The 8390-nt window shown below is 38.5% G+C and overlaps 1 non-coding gene across 1 annotated transcript; it reads left to right on the forward strand.

Moving 5' to 3' along the window:
• The first annotated feature begins 6256 nt into the window (after positions 1-6256).
• Positions 6257-6364, forward strand: LOC127743271 (small nucleolar RNA R71). The gene has a single exon (XR_008004665.1). It is a non-coding gene; the product is annotated as a small nucleolar RNA R71 (small nucleolar RNA).
• The last annotated feature ends 2026 nt before the right edge of the window (positions 6365-8390 follow it).

Here is an 8390-nt window from a genome sequence, read left to right on the forward strand (position 1 = left end):
AATGGCTACTTTTGATCCTCTCTGGAAAATGGTCCGATGCAGTGTCACTGCATGGCTAATCGTCTGGAGGCATCACCGTTGTCAATGGCTGTGTCCCATCCTCCTTGTGAAAATGGTTCGATGCGCTGTCACAACATGGCTAATCATCTAGAGATTCTCGATCATGCTGGAATAGGATTTACTATCCTTTTGCGTCTGTCACTACGCCCAGCACTCGCGAGTTTGAAGCTCGTCACAGTCATTCAATCCTTAAGTCCTACTCGGAATATCACAGACAAGGTTTAGACTTTTCGAACTCTCATGAATGCCACCATCAATCTAGCTTATACCACTAAGATTCTGATTAGGAGATCCAAGAGACACTCATTCAATCGAAGGTAGAATGGAGGTGGTTGTCAGGAATGCGTTCATGGGGAATGATGATGATTGTCACATTCATCACATTCATGTTGAAGTACGAATGAATATCTTAGAAGCGAAATAAGTTGAATTGAATAGAAAAACAATAGTACTTTGCATTAATCTTTGAGGAACAGCAGAGCTCCACACCTTAATCTATGGAGTGTAGAAACTCTACCGTTGAAAATGTATAAGTGATAAAGGTTCAAGCATGGCCGAATGGCCAGCCCCCATGATCTAAGAACTGAACGTCCCAAGATACCTAATACAATAGTAAAAGGTCCTATTTATACTAAACTAGCTACTAGGGTTTAGAGAGATAAGTAATTGATGCATAAATCCACTTCCGGGGCCCACTTGGAGTGTGCTTGGGCTGAGCTTGAAGTCTACACGTGGAGAGGCCACTCTTGGAGTTGAACGCCAGCTTTTGTGCCAGTTTGGGCGTTGAACTCCACTTTGCAACTTGTTTCTGGCGCTGAACACCAGAATTGGGTAGAGAGCTGGCGTTGAACGCCAGTTTGCGTCATCTAAACTCGAGAAAAGTATGGACTATTATATAGTTCTGGAAAGCCCTGGATGTCTACTTTCTAACGCAATTGAAAGCGCGCCATTTTGAGTTTTGTAGCTCCAGAAAAGCCATTTTGAGTGCAGGGAGGTCAGAATCCAACAGTATCAGCAGTCATTCATCAACCTCAGAATCTGATTTTTGCTCAAGTCCCTCAATTTCAGCTAGAAAATACCTTAAATCACAGAAAAACACAAAAACTCATAGTAAAGTCTAGAAATGTGAATTTAACATAAAAACTAATAAAAACATCCCTAAAAGTAACTAGATCCTACTAAAAACATACTAAAAACAATGCCAAAAAGCGTATAAATTATCCGCTCATCACAACACCAAACTTAAATTGTTGCTTGTCCCCAAGCAACTGAAAATCAATTAGGATAAAAAGAAGAGAATATACTATGAATTTCAAACTATCAATGAAACATAGCTCCAATCAGATGAGCGGGACTTGTAGCTTTTTGCCTCTTGAATAGTTTTGGCATCTCACTTTATCCATTGAAGTTCAGAATGATTGGCTTCTATAGGAACTCAGAGTTCAGATAGTGTTATTAATTCTCCTAGTTCAGTATGATGATTCTTGAACACAGCTTCTTTATGAGTCTTGGCCGTGGCCCTAAGCACTTTGTTTTCCAGTATTACCACCGGATACATAAATGCCACAGACACATAACTAGGTGAACCTTTTTAGATTGTGACTCAGCTTTGCTAAAGTCCCCAATTAGAGGTGTCCAGGGTTCTTAAGCACACTCTTTTTTTGCTTTGGACCTTGACTTTAACCGCTTAGTCTCAAGTTTTCACTTGACACCTTCACGCCACAAGCACATGGTTAGGGACAACTTGTTTTAGCCACTTAGGCCAGGATTTTATTCCTTTAGGCCCTCCTATCCATTGATGCTCAAAGCCTTGGGATCCTTTTTATTACCCTTGCCTTTTGATTTTAAGAGCTTTGGCTTTTTCTGCTTGCTTTTTCTTTTTTTCCATTTTTTTTCCGCCATTTTTTTCTTTTTCTTTTTTTTGCAAGCTTTGTTCTTTGCTGCTTTTTCTTGCTTCAAGAATCATTTTTATGATTTTTTAGATTATCAAATAACATGTCTCCTTGTCATCATTCTTTCAAGAGCCAACATATTTAACATTCTTAAACAACAACTTCAAAAGACATATGCAATTTTCAAGCATTCATTCAGAAAACAAAAAGTATTGTCACAACATCAATATAATTAAGCTAAGTTCAAGGATAAATTCGAAACTTATGTACTTCTTGTTCTTTTGAATTAAAACATTTTTCATTTAAGAGAGGTGATGGATTCATAGGACATTCATAACTTTAAGACATAGTTACTAACTACCAATGATCATGTAATAAGACACAAACATAGATAAGCACTTAACATAGAAAACGAAAAACAGAGAAAGTAAGAACAAGGAATGAGTCCACCTTAGTGATGGTGGCGTTTCCTTCTTGAGGAACCAATGATGTCCTTGAGCTTTTCTATGTCTCTTCCTTGTCTTTGTTGCTCCTCCCTCATTGCTTTTTGATCTTCTCTAATTTCATGAAGGATGATGGAGTGCTCTTGATGTTCCACCCTTAATTGTCCCATGTTGGAACTTAATTCTCCTAGGGAGGTGTTGATATGCTCCCAAAAGTTGTTTGGGGGAAAGTGCATCCCTTGAGGTATCTCAGGGATCTCTTGATGGTGAGCTTCCTCACGTGTTTCTTGAGCTCCATGAGTGGGCTCTCTTGTTTGCTCCATCCTTTTCTTAGTGATGGGCTTCCCTTCCTCAATGGGAATGTCTCCTTCTATGAAAGCTCCAACTGAGTAACATAGATGGCAAATAAGATGAGGAAAAGCTAGCTTTGCCATGGGAAAAGACTTTTCGGCTATTTTGTAGAGTTCATTGGAGATGACTTCATGAACTTCTACTTCCTCTCCAATCATAATGCTATGAATCATGATGGCCCAATCCACAGTAACTTCAGATCGGTTGCTAGTGGGGATGATGGAGCATTGGATGAACTCCAACCATCCTCTAGCTACAGGCTTGAAGTCCAGTCTTCTTAGTTGAACCGGCTTGCCTTTGGAGTCAATCTTCCATTGAGCTCCTTCCACACATATGTCCATGAGGACTTAGTCCAACCTTTGATCAAAGTTGACCCTTCTTGTGTAGGGGCGTTCATCTCCTTGCATCATAGGCAAGTTAAACGCCAACCTCACATTCTCCGGACTAAAATCTAAGTATTTCCCCCAAACCATTGTAATGTAATTCTTTGGATTCGGGTTCTTACTTTGATCATGGTTCTTAGTGATCCATGCATTGGCATAGAACTCTTGAACCATTAGGATGCCGACTTGTTGGATGGGGTTTGTTAGAACTTCCCAACCTCTTCTTTGGATTTCATGTCGGATCTCCGGATACTCATTTCTCTTGAGTTTGAAAAGGACCTCGGGGATCACCTTCTTCTTGGCCACAACATCATAGAAGTGGTCTTGATGGGCTTTAGAGATGAATCTTTCCATCTCCCATGACTCGGAGGTGGAAGCTTTTGTCTTCCCTTTCCCTTTTCTAGAGGATTCTCCGGTCTTAGGTGCCATCAATGGTAATGGAAAAACAAAAAGCTTATGTTTTTACCACACCAAACTTAGAATATTGCTCGCCCTCGAGCAAGAAAAGAAAGAATAGAAGAAGAAGAAGAAGAAGAAAAAATGGAAGAGAAGAGGGAGATGTGTATTCGGCCAAGAGGGGTGTAGAGGGGTGTGTTGTGTGAATTTGAAGAAGAATGGAGGGGTTTATATAGTGGGGGGAGAGGGTGTTAGGTTTGGCCATTTAGGGTGGGATGGGAGGGAAATTGTTTTTGAATTTTGAAGGTGGGTGGAGTTTATGAGGTAGGTTTATGGGGAAGAGTGGATGGATGTGAATGGTGAAGGGGTAATAGGGAAGAGGGATTGAGGTGATAGGTGAAGGGTTTTGGGGAAGAGTGTTTATTGGGAAGAGAGGATGAATGAGAAGAGGGAAGAGACTAAGTGGTGGTAGGTGGGGATCCTGTGGGGTCCATAGATGCTGAGATGATCCTGTAGGGTCCACAGATCCTGAGGTGTTCAAGGATTTACACCCTTGCACCAAATTAGGCATGCAAAATGTACCTTGCACACAATTCTGGGCGTTCAGCGCCAGATTGGTGCTTGTTCTGGGCGTTGAACGCCCATTTGTGGCCCATTTCTGGCATTGAACGCCAGAACCATGCTTGTTCTGGGCGTTCAGCACCAGCTCTTCTCCAGGGTGCATTTCTGGCGTTCAAACACCCAGATGCTGCCCATTTCTAGCGTTTAGCACCAGAACCATGCCCTGTTCTGGCGTTGAATGCCCAAAAGATACTTCTTACTGGCGTTTAAACGCCAGTAAGGTCTTCCTCCAGGGTGTGATTTTTCTTCTGCTATTTTTGATTATGTTTTCAATTTTTCTATTTTTTTCATGACTCCACATGATCATGAACCTAAAAAAACATGAAAAACAATAAAATTAGATAAATAAACATTGGGTTGCCTCCCAACAAGCGCTTCTTTAATGTCAATACCTTGACAGTGGGCTCTCATGGAGCCTCACAGATGTTTAGAGCTTTGTTGAGACTTCCCAACACCAAACTTAGAGTTTGGATATGGGAGTTCAACACCAAATTTAGAGTTTGGTTGTGGCTTCCCAATACCAAACTTAGAGTTTGACTGTGGGGGCTCTGGTTGACTCTGCTTTGAGAAAAGCTTTTCATGCTTCCTCTCCATGGATGCAGAGAGAGATCCTTGAGTTGTAAACACAAGGTTGTCCTCATTTATTTGAAGGATCAATTCTCCTCTGTCCACATCAATCACAGCTCTTGCTGTGGCTAGGAAAGGTCTTCCTAGGATGATGGATTCATCCTCTTCCTTTCCAGTATCTAGGATTATAAAATCAGCAGGGATGTAAAGGCCTTCAACCTTTACTAACATGTCCTCTACTTGTCCATAAGCCTCTTTTCTTGAGTTGTTTGCCATCTCTAATGAGATTCTAGCAGCTTGCACCTCAAATATTCCTAGCATCTCCATTACAGAGAGTGGCATGAGGTTTATTCCTGACCCAAGGTCACATAGAGCCTTCTCAAAGGTCATGGTGCCTATGGTACAAGGTGTTAGGAACTTTTCTAGGATCCCGTTTCTTCTGAGGCAATCTCAGTTGATCCAATGCATTTAGTTCATTGGTGAACAGGGGAGGTTCATCTCCCCAAGTCTCATTACCAAATAATTTGGCATTCAGCTTCATGATTGCACCAAGGAACTTGGCAACTTGCTTTTCAGTGACATCCTCATTCTCTTCAGACGAGGAATACTCATCAGAGCTCATGAAGGGCGTAAGGAGGTTCAATGGAATCTTTATAGTCTCTAGATGAGCCTTAGAGTCCTTTGGTTCCTCAAAGGGATACTCCTTGTTGATCACTGGACGTCCCAGGAGGTCTTCCTCCTTGGGATTCACGTCCTCATCTCCCTCTTTGGGTTCGGCCATTTTGGTTATATTAATGGCCTTGCACTCTCTCTTTGGATTCTCTTCTGTATTGCTTGGGAGAGTACTAGGAGGGATTTCAGTGATCTTCTTACTCAGCTGGCCCACTTGTGCCTCCAAATTTCTAATGGAGGACCTCGTTTCATTCATGAAACTCAGAGTGGCTTTAGACAGATCAGAGACTAAGTTTGCTAAATTAGAGGTATTTTGTTCAGAGTTCTCTGTCTGTTGCTGAGTGGATGATGGAAAAGGTCTACTATTGTTAAACCTGTTTCTTCCACCATTATTAAAGCCTTGTTGAGGCTTTTGTTGAAAATTCCATGAGAAATTTGGATGATTTCTCCATGATGAGTTATAGGTGTTTCCGTAAGGTTCACCTAAGTAATTCACCTCTGCTATTGCAGGGTTCTCAGGATCATGGGCCTCTTCTTCAGAAGGCGCCTCTTGGGTACTGTTGGATGCAGCTTGCATTCCATTCAGACTCTGAGAAATCATATTGACTTGTTGAGTCAATATTTTTTTCTGAGCCAATATGGCATTCAGAGCATCAATTTCAAGAACTCCCTTCCTTTGAGGCGTCCCATTACTTACAGGATTCCTCTCAGAAGTGTACATGAACTAGTTGTTAGCAACCATGTCAATGAGTTCTTGAGCTTCTACAGGCGTTTTCTTTAGGTGTATGGATCCACCTGCAGAAGTATCCAATGACATTTTAGCTAATTCAGACAGACCATCATAGAATATGTCCAGGATGGTCCATTCTGAAAGCATGTCAGAAGGACACTTTTTGGTCAGTCCTTTGTATCTCTCCCAAGCTTCATAGAGGGATTCACCTTCTTTTTGTTTGAAGGTTTGAACATCCACTCTAAGCTTACTAAGCTTTTGAGGAGGAAAGAAATTGGCTAAGAAAGTTGTGACCAGCTTATCCCAAGAGTTCAGGCTGTCCTTAGGTTGAGAATCCAACCAGATTCTAGCTCTGTCTCTTACAGCAAATGGGAAAAGCATGAGCCTGTAGACTTCAGGATCTACTCCATTAGTCTTAACAGTATCACATATCTGCAAGAATTCAGTTAAGAACTGAAAAGGATCTTCAGATGGAAGTCCATGAAACTTGCAGTTTTGCTGCATCAGAGAAACTAGTTGAGGCTTAAGCTCAAAATTGTTTGCTCCAATGGTAGGGATGGAGATGCTTCTTCCATGTAAATTGGAATTTGGTGCAGTAAAGTCACCAAGCATTCTCCTTGCATTATTGTTGTTGGGTTCGGCTGCCATCTCCTTTACTTGTTCGAAATTTTCAATAAGGTTGTCTCTGAATTGTTGTAATTTAGCTTCTCTTAGTTTCCTCTTCAGTGTCCTTTCAGGTTCTGGGTCAGCTTCAACAAGAATGCCTTTGTCCTTGCTCCTGCTCATATGAAAAAGGAGGGAACAGAAAATAATAATAGGGATCCTCTTTACCACAGTATAGAGATTCCCTTGTGTGAGTAGAAGAAAAGAAGAAGAGAAAATCTAAACTCAGAGAGAAAGAGAGGGTTCGGATTTTTGGTGAGTGAGGGAGAGATGTTAGTAGATGAATAAATAGATAGAAGGAGATGAGAGAGAAGAATTTTTGAAAATTATTTTTGAAAAAGGGTTAGTGATTTTCGAAAATAGTTTTTGAAAAAGGTTAGTAATTTTCGAAAATTAAAATCAAAAATTAAAATAATTAGTTAATTAAAAATAAATTTTTGAAAAAGAGGGAGATATTTTCGAAAATTAGAGAGAGAGAGAGAGAGAGTTAGTTAGGTAGTTTTGAAAAAGATAAGAAACAAACAAAAAGTTAGTTAGTTAGTTGAAACAAATTTTGAAAATCAATTTTGAAAAGATAAGAAGATAAGAAGTTAGAAAAGATATTTTAAAATCAAATTTTTGAAAAAGATAAGATAAAAAGATATTTTTGAGAAGATATGATTGAAATTAGTTTTGAAAAATATTTGATTTTTAAAATCACAATTAATGACTTGATCCACAAGAAATCACAAGATATGATTCTAGAACTTAAAGTTTGAATCTTTCTTAACAAGCAAGTAACAAACTTGACATTTTTGAATCAAAACATTAATTGATGATGATATTTTCGAAAATTAGGAGATAAAGATAAGAAAAAGATTTTTTGAAAAATATTTTAAAAATTTTCGAAAATAAATAAGAAAAATGAAAAAGATTTGATTTTTTGAAAAAGATTTTGAAAAAGATAAGATTTTCAAATTGAAAATTTGATTTGACTCATAAGAAACAACTAGATTTTAAAAATTTTTGAAAAAGTCAATCCAAATTTTCGAAATTTATGAGAGAAAAAAGGGAAGATATTTTTTTGATTTTTGAGTTTTTAATGATGAGAGAGAAAAACATGAAAAATGATGCAATGCATGAAAATTTTGGATCAAAACAATGAATGTATGCAAGAATGCTATGAATGTCAAGATGAACACCAAGAACACTTTGAATGTCATGATGAACATCAACATATTTTTGAAAATTTTTATATGCAAAGAAAACATGCAAGACACCAAACTTAAAAATTTTTCATGTATGGACACTATGAATGCAAAAATGCACATGTAAAACAAGAAAAGACACAAAATACGAAATCATCAAGATCAAACAAGAAAGCTTATCAAGAACAACTTGAAGATCATGAAGAACACTGTGTATGCATGAATTTTCGAAAAATGCAAGATGGGTATGCAATTGACACCAAACTTATAACATGACACATGACTCAAATAAGAAACACAAAAATATTTTTGATTTTTATGATTTTCTAATTTTTTTCGTATTTTTCAAAAATTATTTGAAAAAGAAAAATAAGGATTCCAAAATTTTTAATATGAATTCCAGGAATCTTGCATTGTTAGTCTAA

This window comes from Arachis duranensis, chromosome 10 (assembly GCF_000817695.3).
Source record: "Arachis duranensis cultivar V14167 chromosome 10, aradu.V14167.gnm2.J7QH, whole genome shotgun sequence".
Taxonomy (NCBI): domain Eukaryota; kingdom Viridiplantae; phylum Streptophyta; class Magnoliopsida; order Fabales; family Fabaceae; genus Arachis; species Arachis duranensis.